The following is a 24,691-nucleotide window of genomic DNA, read 5'->3' on the forward strand; positions in this document are numbered from 1 at the left end:
ATCTCACTATGTTGCCCAGACTGGTTGTGAACCTTGGCCTTATATAATCCTCCCACCTCAGCTTCCCAAAGTGCTGGCATTACAGGCGTGAGACGGCACACGCAGCCAACCTCTGACTTATAATAGGTTAATTCAGCCTGTTCATATTTATTTCAATAAGCAATATACTTTCTTTCCGCCTTATTTTACATTTACTATTTACATTTCATTAATGTTTTCCTCTGTGCCTTTCTTTTTTTCTTTAACTTTGGTGGGTTTCATCAAGTTCCTGTTAATTCCCCCATCCCTTTTTTTTTTTTCAGACAGAGTCTCGCTCTTTTGGCCAGGCTGGAGTGCAGTGGCACGATCTTGGCTCGCTGCAACCTCTGCCACCCAGGTTCAGGTGATTCTCATGCCTCAGCCCCCCGAGTAGCTGGGACTACAGGTGCGTGCCACCACGCCTGGCTAATTTTTGTATTTTTAGTAGAGACAGGGTTTCACCATGTTGGCCAGGCTGGTCTCGCTCCTGACCTCAAGTGATCCACCCACCTCAGCCTACCAAAGTGCTGCAATTACAGGCGTGAACCACCGTGCCCAGTCTTCCCTTTGCTAACCTGCTAGTGTTTATCTTCTTTCCTAACAATCATATCCTTAAATTGCTCTATGGATACGTGGTGAATAATCCTCCTCCATCAAAATGTTATGCCTGCCCACTCCTCCATCACTCCCTGAAAGACGCTGCCTTTAGCATGCTTCTAACTCTCCCACTCTCCCCAGTCCTCGAGTTTTATTACTGAGATAGTTTACAATTTTTTGTTCTAGTCTATTATGAGGATTTGTTGTTGTTGTTGTTATAAAACCCATATGGCTGGGCGCAGTGGCTCACGCCTGTAATACCACCACTTTGGGAGGCTGAGGCGGATGGATCTTCTGAGGTCAGGAGTTCGAGACCAGCTTGGCCAACAGAGTGAAACCCTGTCTCTACTAAAAATACAAAAAAAAAAAAAATTAGGGCATGGTGGCGGGTGCCTGTAATCCCAGCTACTACGGAGGCTGAGGCAGGAGAATCGCTTGAACCTGGGAGGCGGAGGTTGCAGTGGGCCAAGATCACGCCACTGCACTCCAGCCTGGGCGACAGAACAAAACTCTGTCTCAAAAAAAAAAAAAAAAGAAAAAAAAAGCCATATGTATGTGCACGGTAGAAAGTCAGGAAATACAGATGAGGAAAAATGAGAGTAACACTGTTCCCGCCACCTAGAGTTCTACTGCCAGTACCTTGAATTGGTGTTTTATTTTATTTTTATTCATTTATTTTTTAAAGATACAAGATCTCATTCTGTCACCTGGGCTGGAGTGCAGTGGCATAATCATAGTTCACTGCAACCTCAAACTCCTGAGCTCAAAGGGATCCTCCTGCCTCAAGGCTGTTTATTTCACCTGGGTGCAGGTGGGCTGAGTCCGAAAGAGGAGTCAGCAAAGGGTGGTAGGATTATCATTAGTTCTTATGGGTTTGGAATAGGCATACAAAGTACATTCTCAAGGGTGGGGAGAATATTACAAAGTACTTTTTTTTTTTTTTGAAATGGAGTCTTGCTCCCTCGCCCAGGCTGGATAGAGTGCAGTGGCGTGATCTCGACTCGCTGCAAGCTCCGCCTCCCAGGTTCAAGTGATTCTCCTGCCTCAGCCTCCCAAGTAGCTGGGACTACAGTTGCCCGCCACCACGCCCGGCTAGTTTTTTGTATTTTTAGTAGAGATGGGGTTTCACCGTGTTAGCCAGGATGATCTCGATCTCCTGACCTTGTGATCCGCCCGTCTTGGCCTCCCAAGGTGCTGGGATTACAAAGTACCTTCTTAAGGGCGGGGGAGAATATTACAAAGTACCTTCTTAAGGGTGCAGGGGCCGGGGGGTGGGGTGGGGAGAATATATCATATCAGTTAGGGTGGGGCAGGAACAAATTACAATGGTGGAATGTCATCAGTTAAGGCTATTTTCACTTGTTTTGTGGATCTTCAGTTGCTTCAGGCCATCTGGATGTATACATGCCGGTCACAGGGGATATGATGGCTTAGCTTGGGCTCAGAGGTCTGACATTCCTGTCTTATATTAATAAGAAAAACAAAAAATAGTGGTGAAATGTTAGGGTGGCGAAAATTTTGGGGGTGGTATGGAGAGATAATGGGCAATATTTCTCAGGGCTGCTTCGAGCAGGATTAGGGGCAGCGTGGGAACCTACAGTGGGAGAGATTAAACTGAAGAAAGATTTGGGGGTAAGGGGTGATATTATAGGGTTGTTAGAAGGAGCATTTGTCCTATAGAATTATGGGTGATGGCCTGGATGCAGTTTTGTATTAATTGAGAAACTAAACAGAAGACACAAGATCTGAACAAAAGAAGGAGAAAAATAGGTATTAAAGGACTAAGAATTGAGAGTACTCAGGACATCCAAATAGAGAGTGTCTAAGGGGGTTCAGCGTAGTTATTTGCTTGGTTGGAGAGTTTTTGGGCTCTATCCTTGAGTTTTTTTATGTTGTCATATACCAGGCCAGATTGATTTAGGAAAAAACAACACTCTTCATTTAAAAACATAGAGTCCTCCTTTTTCAGCAGTGAGTAAATCAGGGCCTCGGTGATTTTGGAGGAAACAGAAATGCAAAACCAGCAATTATTTGTTAAAGAAGGATTAGAAATGGCTAGGAGAGAGTGAGTGAGATTGATAGTGTGGTGGAGATAGCTGGGGAGAGGTAGAGGGTGGCATAAGAATGGGAACGAGAATAAAAGTGAGTATAAAAGTAAAGAATAGGACTTCATCAGGGTGAAAGTATTGGAGTATGCCCTGTCAGCAAAGATCATCTATCCACTCCAAGAGGGAGTCAAGAGTGGCGGACTGGGGATAGATTTTCACGATGGAAAGGAAATGAGAGGTTTTAAGAGGCGGGCTAGTGGCTTATAACCTACATGGAAGAGGTTATGAAATGACGACAAAATAGAATAGGCCTGTGAGGTTGGAAGGAGATATTTTCCTTGGTCCAAGAACCGTTTGCTTTGTGTGGGAAGAGATTGATAGGTGGAAGTTTCAGTGGGAGAGTAGGTGGGAGTGACCGGTGAGAAGGAGAAAAACTGGCCATGAGGGACAGAAGTTGGAATGCTAGCTGCTTCTTTAGCTACCTTATCAGCGTAAGTGTTGCCCTGAGCAATGGGATCTGACGCCTTTTGATGGCCCTTGCAGTAATTGACTCCAGCTTCCTTTGGAAGTAAAAAGGCCTTGAGAAGAGTTTTTATTAAAGAGGCATTAATGATGGAGGACCCTTGCATAGTGAGGAAACCTCTTTCAGCCCATATAACAGCATGGTGGTACAGGATATGGAAGGCATATTTAGAGTCAGTATAGATTTTGATGTGTAGTCCCCTTGCAAGAGTGAGGGCCTGAGTTAAGGCAATGAGTTCTGCTTGCTGAGAGGTAGTGGAGGAGGGCAGAGCAGTGGCCTCAATGATAGATGTGGAAGATACTATAGCATAGCCTGCCTTTGCTGGTGAGTGGTGATTAGGCCTGGTGGAACTGCCATCAATAAACCAAGTGTGATCAGGGTGAGGAACAGGAAAGAAGGAAATATGGGGAAATGGAGTGAATGCCAGGTGGATCAGAGAGATACAGTCATGGGAGTCAGGTGTGGTATCAGGAATAATGGGGGGGCCAGCCTAAAACAGTAAGGTCAAGTTGTTTGGACAGAAAGGCTACAGGGCATGGTCCCAGCTCTTGTATAAGAATTCCAACTGCATAGCCCTGCACTTCAGCTGTGTGTAATCAAAAGGGTTTGGGATGAGTTAGGGAGAGCTAGTATGGGAGCAGCTTTTAGGGCTGTTTTTAAGGAATGGAAAGAGGAGTGGGGAAAGGATTTAGGATTTATGGGGTCAGCTAGGTTTCCTTTTGTGAGTTTATATAATGATTTAGTTAGGATGGCAAAACCAGGTATCCAAAGGTGAAAGTACCTAACCATGCCTAGGAAGGAAAGGAGTTGTTGCTTTGTAGAAGGGGTTGGGGTTTGGGAGATTATCCGGACACGATCAGCTGGGAGAGCATGTGTGTTTTTATGAAGAATTATGCCGAGATAGGTAATGAATGAGGAAGAAATTTGGGCTTTGGAGGGGGATATGAGATATCCCTTTGAGAATAGATGTTGGAAGAGCAGGAGGGTGTCCTGTTGGGAGGATTTGTAGGGGGAACTACAAAGTAGAAGGTCATTAAAATATTGAATAAGGTGAGAAGCAGATGGATGGAAAGAAAGTAAATGAGAAAGGGCTTGACTGAAGAAATAGGGGCTGTCCCTGCAGCCTTGCGGCAGTACAGCCCAGATAAGTTGCTGAGACTGATGGGTGTCAGGGTCAATCCAAGTGAAAGCGAAGAGAGGCTGGGATGAAGGGTGCATAGGAATAGTAAAGGAAGCATGTTTGAGATCCATAACAGAATAATGGGTTGTAGAGGGAGGTATTGAGGTGTGGCTGTAGCCCAGGAATAGTCAAGGAGGCAAATAATTTGGTTAAAATATCTCGACCTAATAAGAGAGCTGGGCAGGTAGGGATAACTAAAAAGGAGTGCATAAAAGAATGTTGTCCAGGCCGGGCGTGGTGGCTCATGCCTGTAATCCCAGCACTTTGGGAGGCTGAGGTGGCGGGTCACGAGGTTAGGAGATTGAGACCATGGTTAAACCCTGTCTCTACTAAAAATACAAAAAGTTAGCCGGGCGCGGTGGCAGCGTCCCACCTACTTGGGAGGCTGAGGCAGGAGAATGGCGTGAACCCAGGAGGCGGAGCTTGTGGTGAGCTGAGATCACACCACTGCACTCCAGCCTGGGTGAAAGAGTGAAACTCTGTCTCAAAAAAAAAAAAAAAAAAAGAATGTTGTCCAAGTTGGCACCAGAGTTGGGGAGTTTTAAGAGGTTTAGAAGCCTGGCCGTGAATACTCACAACAGTTATGGGGGCAAGGGAAACAGGCCCTTGAAAAGAAGGTAATGTGGAGTGGGTAGCCTCCATATTGATTAAAAGGGGACGGAGTTGCCCTCCACTATAAGAGTTACCCAAAGCATCTGTGATGGTCCAGGAGGCTTCCCAGGTGATCAGGCAGCATCAGTCTTCAGCCACTAATCTGAGAAGATCTGGGAAGGAGTCAGTCAGAGAGCCTCGGGCCAGAGTTCCAGGGTCTCTGGCAGTGGCTGCTGGGCGAATTGGACAGTCCAATTTCCAGTGGGATCCCACACAGATGGGACATGGCTTAGGAGGAATCCTGGGCTGTGGGCATTCCTTGGCCCAGTGGCCAGATTTCTGGCACTTGAAGCAAGATCCTGGGGGAGGAGGTCCTGGAGGAACGCCTGGCTGCAGCGGTTCAGGGGTTTGGAAGTTCTTGTGTGCTGGAGATGTGGCTGGGGTTTCTCTCACAGTGGAGGCAAGGAGTTGCAACTCAGAAATATGTTGCTACTTGGCTGCCTCTACTCTATTATTGTACACCTTGAAGGCAAGGTTAATTAAGTCCTGTTTTAGGGTTTGAGGGCCAGAATCTAATTTTTGGAGCTTTTTCTAATGTCGAGTGAAGGGTGGTAAAGTGTCTAAGGGTTATTGCCAAACGGGCATTGGACTGGGCTGGGTTTTTATATTTAATGAAAAAGAGCCTAAACGCTAACTGATTTGGGAGAGGTTGGATAAAGAAGAAGGAGCATTAACCTTGACTATACCTTCAGCTCCAGCCACCTCTCTAAGAGGAAATTGTTAGGCAGATGGGGGAGGGCTAGTCACAGAAAAAAACTGTAAGCTAGACCGGGTGTGAGGAGGGGAGGTGATAGAAGGATTATAGGGTTGGGGAGCGGAGGCTGAGGGAGAATTGGGACTTGGCTTGGCCTGACAAGGAGCAAGCCTGGGAAGGAGGGGAGAGGTCAGATGGGTTCATAGAAAAGGAGGATTTAGAGGACTCAGAGCTTGGGGTGGAGACTGAAGGAACAGACAGGAGAGAAAGAAGAAAGATTTGGGACGAGTCGCATTAGGAGCAGAGACTAGAGAGGGACTGATGTGTAAAAGAATGCCTGGATGTCAAGCATCTCAGACCATTTGCCCATTTTACAACAAGCATTATCTAGATCTTGTAGGATGGAGAAATTGAAAGTGCCATTTTCTGGCTATTTGGAACCATTGTCGAGTTTGTATTGGGGTCAAGCTGTATTGCAGAAGAAAATAAGGTGTTTAGGTTTTAGGTCAGGTGTGAGTTGAAGAGATTTTAAGTTTTTGAGAACACAGGCTAAAGGAGAAGAAGGGGGAATGGAGGGCAGAAGCTTGCCCATAGCGAAGGAGGTAAGTTTAAAAAGAAAGGTAGAGACACGGAGTGGTGAGCAGCCCGGGGCTGCAATGTGGGTGAGCAGCCAAAGCAGGCGTCCCCACAATTGACTTGCCACCAAGGGAATGTGGGTGAATGACCAAGGCAGGCATCCCCACGGTGATCAGACACCAATGAAATGTGGGGTGAATAATCAGGCAGGTGTCCCCGCAATGATTAAACACCAAGGGAAGACTTCCCGAGTCTGTGACCGGCACCGGAGTTTTGGGTCCACGGATAAAATGTGTCTCCTTTGTCTCTACTAGAGAGGAAAAATAGCTGGAATTGGAAGGACAGGGAGATTGAAGGGTAGCAAGAGAGGGAGATGGAAGGGTAGCAAGAGAGGCTGGAGAAGAGAGTGAAAAGACCACTTACCTGATTTGAAATTGGTGAGATGTTCCTTGGGCTGGTTGGTCTGAGGACCCAAGGTCGTAGGTGGATCTCATTACGGAGTGAGAGCAAGGACAGGGGACTGGTCTCCCAAAGGAGTCCTCCTGTCCCGGGTTTTGGCACCAAATGTCACACGCATCTGTGTGAAAAGACCACCAAACAGGCTTTGTGTGAGGAACAAGGCTGTTTATTTCACCTGGGTGCAGGTTGGCAGAGTCCGAAAAGAGAATCAGCAAAGGGTGGTGGGATTATCATTAGTTCTTATGGGTTTGGGATAGGTGTACAAAGTACATTCTCAAGAGTGGGGAGAATATCACAAAGTACCTTCTTAAGGGCAGGGGAGAATATTACAAAGTACCTTCTTAAGATCAGGGAGGGGGAAGAATATATCGTATCAGTTAGAGTGGGGCAGGAACAAATCACAATGGTGGAACGTCATCAGTTAAGGCTATTTTCACTTCTTTTGTGGATCTTCAGTTGCTTCAGGCCATCTGGATGTATATGTGCAGGTTACAGGGGATGTGATGGCTTAGCTTGGGCTCAGAGGCCTGACAGAGACAGGGTCTCGCTATGTTGCCCAGGCTGGTCTTGAACTGCTGGCCTCAAATGATCCTCCTATCTCAGCATCCCAAAGCACTGCGATTTCAGGTGTAAACCACCATGGTGGGACTGTTATTAGGATTTTCATTAATCACTTCGGCAAAACAGTTTCTAAACACTTGATGCACAAATTCCTAGTCTATCCTCCACCATCTAAGCCGAACTCTCTCTCTGTATTGCATAATTCATTGCTAACTCTGCTACCTTACCTCTTCCTCTGTCATTATTGTGAATTTGTAACCACTGCTGAGAGGATTTTCTTAAGGAAATCCCTCAGAGGGCATGTAGGTGATATATGCACTGAATCTTGAAGCCAGAAAATGTCTTTCTTTTGCCTTGGTTACGCAATTACACTGGTTGGTTTTGATTCTTTGGTCACATTCCTTTTCTCTTAGCAATCTGTATTTTACTATCTCCTGGCTTGTAGTATTGTAGTAATCCCTTAGAGGATTCTCGTTCTTTTATAAGTAACCTAATCTTTTTGTCTGGAAGCTTATAGGGTGTTTTTTCTATTTCTGGAACTCAGGGATTTTATCAGGCTATATCTAGATGCTTATCTTTATTCACGCGAGTCATTTTACTCTTCAGACTGAAATTTCCCACTCCACTGTTCCTGTTCTCTTCTTTGGGGACTCCTGTTGTTTGGTGTTGGTCTTCTGGATCAACCCTTCAGTTTCACATGTAATTGCAGGGCTCCTTCTCTTGAATTTCTGACATGTGATAGGATTTCTTCCAGTATCTCTGAGTGTCTCATTAATGACTATGCCAACTACCGAATATGTCTATTCTAGGTTTTTCCTGGCATTGAGGAAGTAATCACAGGATGGGTCTGTGAACCACTTGGGCCCACTGAGGAGGCCTGGAATTAAGATTCCATCTATCCTCTGACCCCCTTAAGCCCTTATTTTGACTGGTGGAGCACACTGGCATTTTGGGTTCCTAGGAATAAGCATAAACTTAGAGCCCATGTCTAGTAATCCCTAAAGAGCCTGGATATTCCCTCTCCCCAGGGCACAGACACCCTGGTGAGTGGCCATAGGTCACTTTGGAAAGGCTTGAAGGAAGATTTGTGCTGCAAGGACCTTCCTCCAGGGGACTGGTTATCTCCTTCAATCAAGGAGCTCTGGGTTTGCTAATGACTTAGGTCTGGAAATGAATGAGAGGCTGGGACTCCTCACTGTGGCAATGGAGTCAGGATCTTGGCTACCAGACCTAGGGTTTCTCCTAGTGTATAAAGGAAGCAGGAGAGAAATGCTCTGCAATGGCAGAGTAAAGACTTCCAAAAATCCATTCCCCCATAAAAGCAATGAGAACACTGGCAAAAATTGCCCAAATCAGCTTTTTCAGAACTCTATAAATTAACCAAAGGCTAGCTATTACAATCCAAGGCATGGTTTTTCTTTCTTTCTTCCTTCCTTCCTTCCTTCCTTCCTTCCTTCCTCTTTCTTTCTTTCTCTTTCTTTCTTTCTTTTCTTTTCTTTTCTTTCTTTTTTTGGAGATGGAGTTTCGTTCTTGTCACCCAGGCTGGAATGCAATGGCGCAATCTCGGCTCACTGCAACCTCCACCTCTTAGGTCCAAGTGATTATTCTGCCTCAGCCTCCCGAATAGCTGGGATTACAGGTGTGCACAACCACGCCCAGCTAATTTTTGTATTATTAGTAGAGACGGGGTTTCATCATGTCGGCCAGGCTGGTCTCTAACTCCTGACCTCAGGTGATCCACCCGCCTTGGCCTCCCAAAGTGCTGGGATTACAGGTGTGAGCCACCGCGCCCGGCCTCCAAGGCATGGTTTTTCAAGAAAAAACAGCTGAATCCTAGTAAGGAGAGTGAGCTTTGTGGTATTTTAACTTGCTCTGCTCCCATTCTTCTCTCCCTTGGTCCACAGCAATCTTGATAACTAAGAGCCTCACAACTAAGAGACCTGTGAGAACCAATAGCCTAGCAGCCATTGGAGGGGCAGAACAGGTTTGAACCTCAACAAAAGCTCTGTTTCCAGAGAAGTGTCATTATTTGACCTATCTGCTGACTCCTTGAAAAGTTCTATTCTCAGGGTTTATCTTTTTTTTTTTTTTTTTGAGATGGAGTCTCGCTCTGTCACCCAGGCTGGAGTACAGTGGCACAATCTCGGCTCACTGCAACCTCTGCCTCCTGGGTTCTAGTGATTCTCCTGCCTCAGCCTCCTGGGTAGCTGGAACTACAGGCATGCAGCACCATGCCTAGCTAATTTTGTATTTTTAATACAGATGGAGTTTCACCATGTTGGCCAGGCTGGTCTCGAACTCCTGACCTCATGTGATCCGCCCGCCTCGGCCTCCCAAAGTGCTGGGATTACAGGCATGAGCCACCATGCCCAACCCTCAGGGTTTATCTTTATTTGACCTGACTCAGGACTTTTCCTTTACTAACAGCCATATCCCTAGGGCATTTGTTGAAAACAAAAACAGGCAGTGACAACTGTTTAACATCACAAGTGCCTGGGGTGGTAATACCAGTTGCAGATATAAGAGGCTGACAAAAAAACTTGAAAGAAAACCATGCCATATCCAATAGAGAGCAAAGCTCTGACATATTCTTAGGAATTCCTAGGTCACCAGCATGTCTAGGGCTGTGAACATGCGGAGAAAAGACCTGAGAAGACCCTATGCTTTCACCTCTAGCTGACCTTGTGGCTCTGTGCCGGCAGCAAGGGAAGGTGAGAACAGTAAACTGCCTTTGGAACACTGAGACACACACATAGAGCCCCTCGGAAAAGCTGGGAGAGTCATTCGTGAATAGTATTTAAGAAAATCTCTGTCCAGTCATTAGCTGACAACTAAGCTAACTGGGCTAACTGCTCTAACAGAGCAGACTTCAGTGGCTGCACAACATAGAATACAGATGCAACTGAATTAGTCTAGAGATTCACATAACAAACAGTAGCAGCAACAACGCACAGTGACAATAACAAAGCCTGCGGAGGGCGGAATCTAGTTTTCAGAGCTGCCATGCTTTTTTTTTTTTTTTTTTTTTTTTTTTAAGACGGAGTCTCACTGTGTCGCCCAGGCTGGAGTAGAGTGGTGTGATCTCGACTCACTGCAACTTCTGCCTCCCGGGTTCAAGTGATTCTCCTGCCTCAGCCTCCTGAGTAGCTGGGACTACGGGCACCCGCCACCATGCCCAGCTCATTTTTTGTATTTTTAGTAGAGACGGGGTTTCACTGTGTTAGCCAGGATGGTTTCAATCTCCTGACCTCGTGATCTGCCTGCCTCGGCCTCCCAAAGTGCTGGGATTACAGGCGTGAGCCACTGCATCTGACTTTGGTTTTTAAAATGTCACTTTCAACCAAAAATGATGAGACATGCAAAAAAATAGAAAGTTTTATTTATAACTTTCTTCTTCTGTTTTTTTTTTTTTTTAGATGGAGTCTTGCTTTGTTGCCCAAGCTGGAGTGCAATGGTGCAATCTTGGCTCACTGCAACCTTTGCCTCCTGGGTTCAAGCGATTTTCCTGCATCAGACTCCTGAATAGCTGGGATTACAGGCGCCTGCACCACCATGCCTGGCTAATTTTGTATTTTTAGTAAAGACGGGGTTTCTCCATGTTGGTCAGGCTGGTCTTGAACTCCCAAACTCAGGTGATCCAACTGCCTCAGCCTCCCAAAGTGCTGGGATTACAAGTGTGAGCCACCGCGCCCAGCCCTTTCTTCTCCTTTTAAATAGAGACAGGGGCTCGCTATGTTGCCCAGGCTGGTCTCAAACTTCTGGGCTCAAGCAATCCTCCTGCCTCAGCCTCCTAAACTGTTGGGATTACAGGCAGGAGCCACCATGCCCCGTCCATAGCAATGATCTTAAAGAACAAGAACAAAGTGACAGAAGCTATTAAAGGATCTGCTTCATTGAAGACAATGAGACTCATAAAAATTTGAAAAGGGCAGGGCCAGGTGCAGTGGCTCATGCCTATAACCCCAGCACTTTGGGAGGCTGAGGTGGACGGATCACTGGAGGTCAGGAGTTCAAGACCAACCTGGCCAATGTGGTGAAACCCCATCTCTATGAAAAATACAAAAATTAGCCGGGTGTGGTGGTGGGCACACGCCTGTAATCCCAGCTACTCACGAGGCTGAGGCAGACGAATCGCTTGAACCCAGGAGGTAGAGCTTGCAGTGAGCCAAGATCATGTCACTGCACTCCAGCCTGGGCAACAGAGGGAGACTCCATCTCAAAATAAATAAATTAATTAATTAATTAATTTGAGAAGGGTAGCCTATATCAGATGTGGAGAAACTTCTGATGACCTGGATTGAAGACTAGACGCAGAAGCATAGCTCTCTCAGCACCATGATGATCTCAGCCAAAACAAAAAGTCTGTGTGTGACATTGAAAGAAACGGCTGGACCCAACTATTAATGTTGAATTATTGCTAGCTCTGAGTGGTTTAAAGGATTAATTATGTTATTAATTACATAACGTAAAAGTGAGTGGTGAGGTTGGGCATGGTGTCTCATGCCTGTAATCCCGGCACTTTGGAAGGCCAAGGCGGGTGGATCACTTGAGGTCAGGAATTCGTGACCAGCCTAACCAACATGGCGAAACCCTGTCTCTACTAAAAATACATTGGCCAGGCACTCAGGAGGTTGAGGCAGGAGAATCGCTCCGGGAGGCGGAGGTTGCAGTAGGCTGAGATCATGCCACTGCACTCCAGCCTGGGTGACAGAGCGAGACTGTGTCTCAAAAAAAAAAAAAAAAAAAAAGTGAGTGGTGAGTCTGTGAGTGCTGATGTGAAGGCAGCTGAAGAATTTTTGGAAACTTTAGATAAGCTGATTGTGCAGGAAAATTACTTGCCAGAGAAAATCTTCAATATGGACGAAACTTCCCTATTCTGAAAATGGATGCCTAAGAGAACTTTCATCCATAAGGAGGCCAAGTCAATGCCAGGTTTCAACGCTTTGAAGAACAGGAAAACAGTCTTCCTTGGGGGACAATGTTGTAGGCTACAAATTGAAACCCTTTGTGATCTGGCACAGTGAGAACTACAGGGCCTTGAAGCACATCAGTAAGCATACATGGCCAGTGTACTACAGGAGCAATAAGAAGTCTTGGATGACCTAGCTCGTCTTCCAAGATGCAATCCTGAATTGTTTTGCCAGAGAAATGCAGAAATACTGTTTGGAGAATAATATATTTTTCAAGATTTTGCTTACTGTTGATAAGGCTCCCGTACATCCTCCTTTTACTGGTGATATTCATCCCAATATCTTAAGTGGTGTTTTCCCCTCCAAACACCACCTCTTTGTTTCAACCAATGGATCATGGAGGTATAGCATCTTTTAAGGCCTATTACCTGAGGAGACCTTTGCCCAGGTGATTGCTGCAGCTGAGGAAGACACTGAGACAATTCTGGAAGGATTGCAACACATCTGCGACTTCATCAAAAACCCTGCTTAGACTTGGGGTGATGTCGCCATGCGGTATGAATGCCATCTGGAGGAAGACACTCAAAAGGTTGGTCCATGACTTAAAAGTATTTGTTAAGGATGAGGTGGTTTCAAAAATCAATAAAGCTGTGGTTGAGGTGGCAAATAATTTTAACCTGTGTGTGGATGAGGATGACACGGTAGAGCGCCTAGAGGTAATTCCTGAGGAATTGACTAATGAGGAGCTGTTGGAACTGGAACAGGAATACATAGCTGAACAAGAGGCAAGAGAAAAAAGAAACTGCAGGAGAAGAAAAACCCAGAAGAAAATTCACAGTGAAGGGTTTAGCAGAAGCTGCTGCAGACCTCAACAAACTCCTTAAAACGTTGAAAACACAGACCCCCAGACTGAATGGTTTTCATTAATAGAGAAAGATGTTCATGGTGCATTAACTGTTTACAAGCAAATGTATGATTAAAATAAAAGAAAGAAAGAAGCCAAGCAAACCACCATGGACATTTTTTAAAGAGTAATAGTCCCTCAAGAAGAGCCTCAGGCAGGTCCTACAGGAGGGATTCCAGAAGAATGTGTTATCATAGGAGATGACAGCTCCATGCGTGTTATTGCCTCTGAAGACCTTCCAGTGGGGCACGATGTGGAGGTGGAAGACAGTGATCTCGATGATCTTGACTAGTGTAGGCCTAGGCTGATGTGTGTGTGTGTGTCTTGGTTTTTAACAAAAAAGTTTAAAATATTGAAAAATACACTTTTTAAAATAGAAAAAGTTGGCCAGGCGCGGTGGCTTATGCCTGTAATCCCAGCACTTTGGGAGGCCGAGATGGGCGGATCACTTGAGGTCAGGAGTTCGAGACCAGCCCGACCAACATGGAGAAACCCCGTCTCTATTGAAAAAAATACAAAATTAGCTGGGCGTGGTGGCGCATGTCTGTAATCCCAGCTACTCGGGAGGCAGAGACAGGAGAATCGCTTGAACACGGGAGGCGGAGGTTGCGGTGAGCCGAGATCATGCCATTTGCACTCCAGCCTGGGCAACAAGAGCAAAACTCCATCTCAAAAAATAAATAAATAAAATAAAATAGAAAAAGCTTCTGGAATAAGGATATAAAGAAAGGAAATATTTTTGTACAGCTGTACAATGTGTACTTTAAGCTAAGTGTAATAACATTTATTAATGAGCTTATTGACAAAAGAGTAAGTTTAAAAAATTAAAAAGTTTGGCTGGGTGAGGTGGCTCATGCGTGTAATTTCAGCACTTTGGGAGGCCAAGGCGGGTGGATCACCTGAGGTCAGGAGTTCGAGACCAGCCTGACCAATATGGTGAAACCCCGTCTCTACTAAAAATACAAAAATTAGCCAGGCGTGGCGGTGTGTGCCTGTAATCCCAGCTACTCAGGAGGCTGAGGCAGAAGAATCGCTTGAACCCGGGAGGTGGAGGTTGCCACGAGCCGAGATCACAATACTGCACTCCAGCCTGGGCGCCAAAGCAGGACTCCATCTCAAAAAAAAAAAAAAAAAAAAAAAAAAAAAAAATTTATAAAGTTACTAAGTGAGTGCAAAAGTAATTGTTGGACTTTGCCATTTGATTTTGGAATACATTCTTAAATAAATGTGGTTATGTTATACATCATTTTAATGGTCATTTCTCACTTTATTTTTTTTTAATGACTCATTACTGCTGTTTATTTTACGTTTATTTTAGACTATGGAAATGATGTTAGACAAAAAGCAAATTCAAGCGATTTTCTTATTCAAGTTAAAAATGGGTCATAAAGCAGTGGAGACACTTCGCAACATCAACAACACATTTGGCCCAGGAACTGCTAACGAACATACAGTACAGTGGTGGTTCAAGAAGTTTTGCAAAGAAGACGAGAGCCTTGAAGATGAGGAGCATAGTGTCCGGCCATCGGAAGTTGACAATGACTAACTGAAAGCTCTCATTGAAGCTGATCCTCTTAAAGCTACACAAGAAGTTGCCCAAGAACTCAACCATCAACCATTCTATGGCCATTTGGCATTTGAAGCAAATTGGAAAGGTGAAAAAGCTCAGTAAGTGGGTGCCTCATGACCTTACCAAAAATTTAAAAAATCGTCATTTTGAAGTGTCATCTTCTCTTATTCTATGCAACAACAATGAATCATTTCTTGATCAGATTGTGACGTGTGACAAAAAGTCGATTTTATGTGACAACCGGCAACAACCAGCTCTGTGGCTATACTGAGAAGCAGCTCTAAAGCACTTCCCAAAGCCAACCTTGCACCAAAAAAAGGTCACGGTCACTGTTTGGTGGTCTGCTGCTGGTCTGATCCACTGCGACTTTGTGAATCCCAGTGAGACCATTACATCTGAGAAGTATGCTCAGCAAATCAATGAGATGCACCGAAAACTGCAAGGCTTGCTGTGGCATTGCTCAACAGAAAGGGCCCAGTTATTCTCCATGACAACAACCACACATCGCATAACCAACGCTTGAAGTGTTGAGCCGGGTGCGGTGGCTCACGCCTGTAATCCCAACATTTTGGGAGGCCAGTGGACAGATCACTTGAGGTCAGCAGTTCGAGAACAGCCTGGCCAACATGGTGAAACCTGTCTCTACTAAAAATACAAAAATTAGCTGGGTATGGTAGCTGGCGCCTGTAATCCCAGCTACTCGAGAGGCTGAGGCAAGAGAACTGCTTGAACCCAGAAGGTGGAGGTTGCGGTGAACCAAGATTGTGCCACTGCACTCCAGCCTGGGTGACAGAGTGAGACTCCATCTCAAAAAAAAAAAAGTTGAATGAATTGGGCTATGAAGTTTTGCCTCATCCACCATATTCACCTGACCTCTTGCCAACTGATTACCACTTCTTCAAGCATCCCAACAGTTTTGCAGGGAAAACGCTTCCACAACCAGCAGGATGCAGAAAATGCTTTCCAAGAGTTCGCTGAATCCCGAAGCACAGATTTTTAAGCTACAGGAATAAACAAACTTATTTCTCATTGGAAAAAACATGTTGATTGTACTGGTTCCTATTTTGATTAATAAAGATGTGTTTGAGCCTAGTTATAATGATTTAAAATTCATGGTGCAAAACTGCAATTACATTTGCACCAAAAGTTGCAGTTAGCTAAAATTAATTTATTACTGCAGAAAAAATCTTTTTTGTAAATTTAGTGTAGCCTATATATATAGTGTTCATAAAGCCTACAGTGGTGTACCATAATGTCCTAGGCCTTCACATTCACTCACTACTGACTTACTAACTCATCTAGGGCAACTTCCAATCCTGTAGGCTCCATTCTGGTAAGTGCCCTAGGTACTTACCATGGCATACCATGGTATACCAGTGTGGCATATCATTTTATCTTTTATGCTGTATTTTTACTGTACCTTTTCTGTGTGTTTAAATACACAGATACCATCGTGTTACAGTATTTTATATATATATATCACCTACAGTATTCAGGACAGTAACATGCTGTACATATCTGTAGCCTAGGAGCAATAGTCCATATGGATAGTCTAGATTTATAGTAGCAGGTTATACCATCTAGGTTTGTGTAACTACATTCCATGATGTCTGCACAATGACAAAGTCGCCCATGACACATTTCTCAGAATGTATCCCCATTGTTAAGCAACACATGACTGTATATAGTGCCTTTATACTCAAAGATAAATAGTTTGTAAGTAAAAGGGTGTAACAAGATATGCCATGCAAAAGTAACTATAAGAGATGTGTTTGCTGGGTGTGGTGGCTCATGCCTGTAATCTCAGCAATTTGGAAGGCATATTTCTTTTTTTCTTTTTTCTTTTCTTTTCTTTTTTTTTTTTTTTTTTGAGATGGAGTCTCGCTCAGTCACCCTGGCTGGAGTGCAGTGGTACGATCTCGGCTCACTGCAAGCTCCGCCTCCTGGGTTCACGCCATTCTCCTGCCTCAGCCTCCTGAGTAGCTGGGACTACAGGCGCCTGCCACCATGCCCGGCTAATTTTTTTGTATTTTTAGTAAAGATGGGGTTTCACCGCGTTAGCCAGGATGGTCTTGATCTCCCGACCTTGTGATCCGCCCACCTCGGCCTCCCAAAGGTGTGAGCTACCACGCCCAGCCTGGAAGGCATATTTCTTTAGCCCAGAAGTTTGAGACCAGCCTGGGCAACATGGCAAAACCCATCTCTACAATAAAAAATACAAAAGTTAGCTAGGCATGGTCGAGGCTTCAGTGAGCTGTGATCGTACCATTCATTCCAGCCTGAGTGACAGCAAGACCCTGTCTCCAAAAAAAAAAGAGAAAAAAGGAGGCCAGGCACAGGGGCTCATGCCTATAATCCCAACACTTTGGGAGGCCGAGGCATGCAGATCGCCCAAGGTCAGGAGTTCGAGACCAGCCTGGCCAACATGGTGAAACCTCGTCTCTACTAAAAATATAAAAATTAGCTGGGCGGGTGGTGGGAGCCTGTAATCCCAGCTACTTGAGAGGCTGAGGCACAAGAATTGCTTGTACCCAGGATGCGGGGGTTGCAGTGAGCCGAGATCGTGCTACTGCACTCCAGCCTGGGCAATAGAGCTAAACTCAGTCTCAAAAAAACAAAAAAAAAGGGGATGTGGAGTGGCTATGCTAATATATATATATCAGACAAACCAGAATTTAAGACAAAAATTGTTACTAGATACAAAAGACATTTTATAATGATAAAGAGGTCAATCCATCAGGAAGCCATAATAATTGAAAACATACATGCATCTAACAACAGAGCCTCAAAATACATGAAGCAAAAACTGATAGAACTGAAGGGAGAAATAAGCAATTCAACAATATTAGCCAGAGATTTCAATACTCTACTTTTTCTTTTTCTTTTCTTTTTTTTTTTTTTTGAGACAGAGTCTCGCTCTGTCCCCCAGGCTGGTGTGCAGTGGCTCAATCTTGGCTCACTGAAAGCTCCGCCTCCTGGGTTCACACCATTCTTCTCTCTCAGCCTCCCAAGTAGCTGGGACTACAGGTGTGAGTCACCAGGATGATCTCGATCTCCTGACCTTGTGATCCACCCACCTCGGGCTTCCAAAGTGCTGGGATTACAGGCGTGAGCCACCGCACCCAGCCTTTTTTTTTTTTTTTTTGGCAACGGAGTCTCACTTTGTCGCCCAGGTGAGAATGCAATGGCACAATCTTGGCTCACTGCAACCTCTGCCTTGGGTTCAAGTGATTCTCCTGCCTCAGCCTCCTGAGTAGCTGGGATTGCAGGCATGTGCCACCACACTCAGCTAGAATTTTTTTGTATTTTTAGTAGAGATGGAGTTTCACCATGTTGGCCAGGCTGGTCTTGAACTCCTGACCTCAGGTGATCTGCTGGCCTCGGCCTCCCAAAGTGCTGGGATTACAGGTGTGAGTCACCACACCTGGCCTCAATACCCTACTTTCAATAATGGATAGAACAGATGATCAACAAGGAAACAGACCAAGCAATATTGGAGTACACTGCCCATCTACTTTGTTCCTAGGGACACTATAATCCATTAGCTACTGCCAAGACCTCTGCAAGCCAAGAAATTAGATTGCCTGGTGATCTCTGCTGCCCTTTACAGTTGATGTATCTAACTTGTGAAGGTCCCTTCATATCCCGAGATCAGAGGGCCCACCTCAATGGTGCATTTCCTACAGCCTTACTTGGCCTACAAAGGACAGCAACCAGAGAACTTCTCAAAGATACAGCTGCTCCCTTCAATGCCCTAGCAAAAGGAGTGCCTTCTGGGTCCTCTCATAAAATAGAGGTGATAGAGTGCACATGATAAATGCAGTCTATCACGCTAAGCCTTTGGATTCTGTCTTCCTTGTGATTGCTAGGAAAGATCTAGCATCTCATTTCACTAACCACTTAATAGTGGTAGGCCACCATGAAGTCCAAATTCCAGTCAACCAGCCAAGTAGTCTCTTACAGCCAAATTCAGGTACACAAGCTAACACATTACGTCTGGAGTCTCTAGCACATGCACCCATATCAATGAATTTGGCCTTATCTAGTATCACATTCTCCCCTCACTGGTCTAACATCCTTAGCACCCATCTTCCCAGACACCCTAGTTTTCTGCTAACGTATCAACAATGTCCTGCAATTATTTTAGTGTGTAAGCTGGGCCATTTCCTCCTGGGTCTCAGTGTGTATCTGTCCCCCTGAAACAAGGTGAGATTTTTTTTTTTTTTTTTTGAGAAGGAGTCTCATTCTGTTGCCCAGGCTGTAGTGCAGTGGCACAATCCTGGCTCTTGGCAACCTCCGCCTCCCGGGTTCAAGCGATTTTCCTGCCTCAGCCTCCTGAGTAGCTGGGATTACAGGTGTGCACCATCATGCCCGGCTAATTTTTGTGTTTTTAGTAGCAACAGGGTTTCACCATGTTGGACAGGCTGGTCTTGAACTCCTGACCTTAGGTGATCCGCCCGCTTTGGTCTCCCACAGTGCTGAGATTACAGGTGTGAGTCACTGTGCCTGGCCCATGATGAGATTTGACCCTATTAAAGACCTACTGGCAACAGATTGGTTGTGGTGGATTTTGAGGGTATGAGCATCCACTTTCAAGGCATTTGCCCAGGTGAGGTTATCACAGGGTTTTCAGACAGAGGAAAGTGGTCTCTTCAGACTGTGGACATCAGGCTACTTCCACTCACAAGGGAGACTCTGAATGACGTAGGAGTTCAATACTGTTGGCTTCATCTTGGTGCAACCAGATTCACCATTCCAAATTTCTGGATCCTATTCTTTCCCAATTAGTGCCCTAGTTTTTGCATGACAAATTTGATTAGACTGCAAATTCAACTCATTACTTTTCAGCAAACCACACAATTAAATTATGTGTTTGACTTTCAGCAATATCAGCCCTGGGTCTACACAAGTCAGAGATTGTTTTAGGCTTGTCATGGAAGCATTCTGATTCTCAAACTGTGACTTGAGCTGAGAGTGAATAGACCTGAGCTTGCCATTTTCTCTTCGTAATAACTCAACTGTACTGAAAAGAATCCATCGCACGCCACAGTCCTTGTTCCTTGGTCATTACTGCTGTCACTGTAGTCAAGAATAGCAGCCATTTGGGTTCCCAAGGCATGTGCTTCAGTCAGCACTTCACCACCATCACTTGACAGCATCACTAGCTGGAATGCTACTGCAGGCCATGGGTTGCTGGCATCCCACTTCCCATGGCAAGGAGCTCAGCAGGGAGCTCAAGCCCAGGGTGTGATTAAATAAATCCCCAAATCCAAGGCCGGGCGCGGTGGCTCACGCTTGTAATCCCAGCACTTTGGGAGGCCGAGGCGGGCAGATCACGAGGTCAGGAGATCGAGAACACGGTGAAACCCCGTCTCTACTAAAAATACAAAAAAATTAGCTGGGCGTGGTGGCGGGCGCCTGTAGTCCCAGCTACTCGGAGAGGCTGAGGCAGGAGAATGGCGTGAACCCGGGAGGCGGAGCTTGCAGTGAGCCGAGATCGTGCCACTGCACTCCAGCCTGGGCGACAGCGAGACTCTGTCTCAAAAATAAATAAATAAATAAATAAATAAATCCCCAAATCCATCTCTGCAGGTCTGTCTCCTGGGATCACTCCCAGTGCCACTTATTATATCAGTTAAGGTTCAATCAAAAGGCAGAAGCCACAATGGGAGTTTAACGTAAGGAATTATTGATAGGGGATTGGAATGATAGGGAATTGGTTAATGAGAGCTAAAGACAATTCTAAAGAATACAGAGAGCCTGGGCAATATAGTGAGACCCCATCTCTACAAAAAATAAAGATAAATTTTAAGCCGGGCACGGTGGCCACGCTTGTAGTCCCAGAACTTTGGGAGGCTGAGGCGGGTGGATCACGAGGTCAGGAGATCGAGACCATCCTGGCTAACACAGTGAAACCCCGTGTCTACTAAAAATACAAAAAAAATTAGCCAGGCGTGTTGGCAGGCGCCGTGTAGTCCCAGCTACTCGGGAGGCTGAGGCAGGAGAATGGCATGAACCTGGGAGGTGGCGCTTGCAGTGAGCCAAGATCGCGCCACTGCACTCCAGCCTGGGCCACAGAGCGAGACTCCGTCTCCAATAAATAAATAAATTAATTAATTAATTTTAAAATTAACCAGGCATGGTGATGCAAACCTGTGGTCCTAGTTACTGAGGAGGCTGAGGCTGAAGGATCTTTTTTTTTTTTTTTTTTTTTTTTTTGAGATGGAGTCTTGCCCTGTTGCCCAGGCTGGAGTGCAATGGCGTGATCTCAGCTCACTGCAACCTCCGCCTCCCAGGTTCAAGCAATTCTCCTGCCTCAGCCTCCAGAGTAGCTGGGACTACAGGCACCTGCCACCATGCACAACTAATTTTTGTATTGTTAGTAGAGATGGGGTTTCACCACGTTGGCCAGGCTGGTCTCGATCTCCTGATCTTGTGATCCACCTGCCTCGGCCTCCCAAAGTGCTGGGATTACAGGCATGAGCCAGCCTGCCCGGCTGAAGGATCTCTTGAGCCCAGGAGTTTGAGGCTGCAGTGAGCTGTGATTGCACCACTATACTCCAGCGTGGGCAACAGAGTGCTGTCTCAATTAAAAAAAAAAAAAGAATACAGAAATAAGTACAGAGGTGGCAGATATAAAGATCAGCTACTATCGCCAGGGCTGAGATACAGTATCCAAGGAAGAATCTTCTCCCACCAGGGCTGAGATCCAGACGTCATTTGAAAGGCATGGCAGAGAAGCCACTGACATGCCTCACTAAATGAGACCTCCTAGAAATCTGCCCTCTGGGATATCAGGTGAAGCTGCTATTCCACCAAGCACTGTTGGAACCAAGAACTGTAGGAAACTCACTCTGCAGGAGCCCATTGCTGGAAAGAGCTTTGCCAGTGCAAGGATCAAGCCCTGTAGAGAGTCAGGCCGTTAGAGGAGTCAAGCACGAGAGCATGCAGACTCAGCGAGAGCCCAGTGCCTGAGGAAGCTGTACCCATACAGGAACCAAGTGCCAGAGAAAGCCATGCTTTCTACCTGTTAGAAAAAGTGCGCTTGGTGAGAGCACAGTGCTGGAGAAAACTAGACTGCTACAGAAGTCAAGTACTGGAGAAGCGTGCTCTGCCAGAGTTCAGTGCTAGAGAAAGCCACATGAGGGTCAGGACCAGTGGTGGGTGTGCAAAAACTGTCCAAGTGCCAGGAGCCACTCACTGCAAAGGCAGCATGTGGTATGGGATTTGTGGTGTCCATATTGGGGGAGGGAACGTGGTAAAGTGTTGCAAACTGGGGTCTTTGAGCCTCCCAAGGACTTTTCACTCTGGACATGCATCTAGGGCAGAGAACCACTGGGATCTGCCCCTGAAAAACTGCAGCAAGAGCAAGAAAAATGAAACCTCAACAGGACCAGAACCAGGAAGAGCTTCCCCTTCTTCTTGCAATGTCCCACCAGCGCCCTCTACTGACAAAGCATAACATCATGTTCTTTGCAAGGAGAAATGTAATAGAAGTCCAGCCTGTTATCTTAGAGCAGGTACTGGAGGGTGACATTTAGAGCTGAGACAACTGATTGAAAACTGACATAGTGCCAGAATCCCCACATAGGCTCTCTGACTCATAGACTGAAGGTCAATATGACAGGAAGGTCTAAGTGAAAGCCCCTGGAACTTCCCCTCCCTAAAGAGAAAAGAAGCCAGTAGAAATACCACATTCCTGAGGGAAGCACAGAGATTAATGCCGCCATCAAAAAATTAAAAGAAGCAAGGGTGATGACACCTATCACATACTCATTTAACCCACCAGTGTGGCCTGTGCAGAAGTCAGATGGATCTCGGAGAATGACTGTGGACTATCATAAACTTTATCAGATGGTGACTCCAATTGTAGCTGCTGTTCCCAGATACAGTATCTTTATTGGAGCAAATTAGTATTTGTAAGGCTGCTAGTTTGTTTGTTTTTTTCCTTTTTTTTTTTTTTTTTTTTTTTTTGAGACGGAGTCTCACTCTGTCACCAGGCTGGAGTGCAATGGTTCCATCTCGGCTCACTGCAACCTCTGCCCCCTGGGTTCAGGCAATTCTCCTGCCTCAGCCTCCCGAGTAGCTGGGACTACAGGTACGCACCACCAAGCCCAGCTAATTTTGGTATTTTTAGTAGAGATGGAGTTTCACCATGTTGGCCAGGATGGTCTTGATCTCTTGACCTTGTGATCCGCCTGCCTCGGCCTCCCAAAGTGCTGGGATTATAGGCATGAGCCACCATGCCCGGCTTTTTTTTTTTTTTTTTTTGAGGCAGGGTCTCGCTTTGTCACCAAGGCTGGAGTGCAATGGTGCAATCTCAGCTCACTGCAACCTCTGCCTCCCGGGTTTAAGAGATTCTCCTGCCAAGTAGCATCCCAAGTAGCTGGGATTACAGGCATGTGCCACAATGCCTGGCTATTCTTTGTATTTTTAGTAGAGATGGAGTTTCACCATATTGGCCAGGCTGGTCTCCAACTCCTGACCTCAAGTGATCCGCCCACCTCGGCCTCCCAAAATCCTGGGATTACAGGCATGACCCACAGTGCCTGGTCTATGCTGCTAGTTTTGAGCAGGGACCGCAGCGAGAGAAGGCACTGCAGCAAGTCCAGGCTGCATTACATCACATGCTGCTCTACTGTGTGGTGCTTGAGATCCAGCAGATCCGGTAATGCTCAGTGTCCATGGCAAACATGGCAAACACCAATAGAAGAATCGACTCCTTCAACAACAACTTTTTTTTTTTTTTTTGGGTCAGGGTCTCACTCTGTCACCGAGACTGGAGTGCAGTGGCATGATCACAGCTCACTGCAGCCTCAACCTCCCAGGCCCAAGTGACCCTCCTACCTCAGCCTCCCAAGTGGCTAACTTTTTGCCACCACGCCTAGCTAACTTTTTCATTTTTAGTAGAGACAAGGTCTCACTATGTTGCCCAGGCTGGTCTCAAACTCATGGTCTCAAGTGATCCTCCTGCCTCAGCCTCCCAAAGTGCTGGGATTACAGGCATGAGTCACGGCCCCCAGCCCAATACCAACTCTTGCTACATTGTCTTCCTCTCCCTCCATTAGTGCCTATGATCTCCTGGAGTATCTCTCATTTTACAGAAGAGTCTGCAAAATCTGCTGTCATGGCCTCGCAGTGGCCGGAATTTTGACTAGTATGTTTGATTGTTTGCTATGTTTGGAATGAGAAATAGCCAGAAGTACAGACCTATACTAACGCATGGGCAGTTGCTCATGATTTGGCTAGATAGCCTGGTATTTGGAAGGAACAGGATTGGTGACAAGGAAGTTTGAGCTCTTGTAACCTTTTTTTAAAAACAGACCTCAATCAATTTTACTTCAGTTAAAACCATTTCGGCCAGGCACAGTGGCTCACGCCTGTAATCCCAGCACTTTGGGAAGCCAAGGCGGGCGGATCACAAGGTCAGGAGATTGAGACCCTCCTGGCTAACATGGTGAAACCCTGACTCTACTAAAAATACAAAAAATTAGCCAAGTGTGGTGGCACGCACCTGTAATCCCAGCTACTCGGGAGGTTGAGGCAGCATCTCTTGAACCCGGGAGGCGGAGGTTGCAGTGAGCTGAGATCGCACCGCTGCACTCCAGCCTGGATGACAGAGCGAGACTCTGTTTTAAAAAATAAATAAATAACGTTTCATCCAGGGACTGGCTTGATCTTCTCTCCTCTGGTTTCTGAGTCCCTTAGATGGGCTGTAACTTTTCTTTAATTATTCCTTATTTTATTCACAATTAGCAGTCAGAATAGTATATTAGGTTCTATCAAACAGTGGCAAGTGCTGTAAGGCAAGTTTCCTCTTGAGTGGCCAGTGTGTTCTTTAGCTAGGTATACCATAACAAGGTACCACAGACTGGGTGGCTTAAACAACAGAAGTTCATTTTCTCATAGTTCTGGAGGCTGGAAGTCCAAGATCAAGGTGTCAGCAGAGTTGGTTTCTTCTGAGGCATCTCTCATTGTCTTGTAGATGGCCTTGTTCTCC

General features: G+C 45.8%; 1 protein-coding gene and 1 pseudogene across 2 annotated transcripts in view; both read left to right on the forward strand.

The window, feature by feature from the left end:
- Positions 1-24,691, forward strand: part of LOC129493126 (B-cell CLL/lymphoma 7 protein family member C) — a 67,879-nt gene that overhangs the window by 26,239 nt on the left and 16,949 nt on the right. The gene's annotated exons all lie outside the window — the stretch shown is intronic.
- LOC129493114 (histone-lysine N-methyltransferase SETMAR-like) lies at positions 9,422-15,783 on the forward strand (annotated as a pseudogene).

This window comes from Symphalangus syndactylus, chromosome 11 (genome assembly GCF_028878055.3).
Source record: "Symphalangus syndactylus isolate Jambi chromosome 11, NHGRI_mSymSyn1-v2.1_pri, whole genome shotgun sequence".
Classification (NCBI taxonomy): domain Eukaryota; kingdom Metazoa; phylum Chordata; class Mammalia; order Primates; family Hylobatidae; genus Symphalangus; species Symphalangus syndactylus.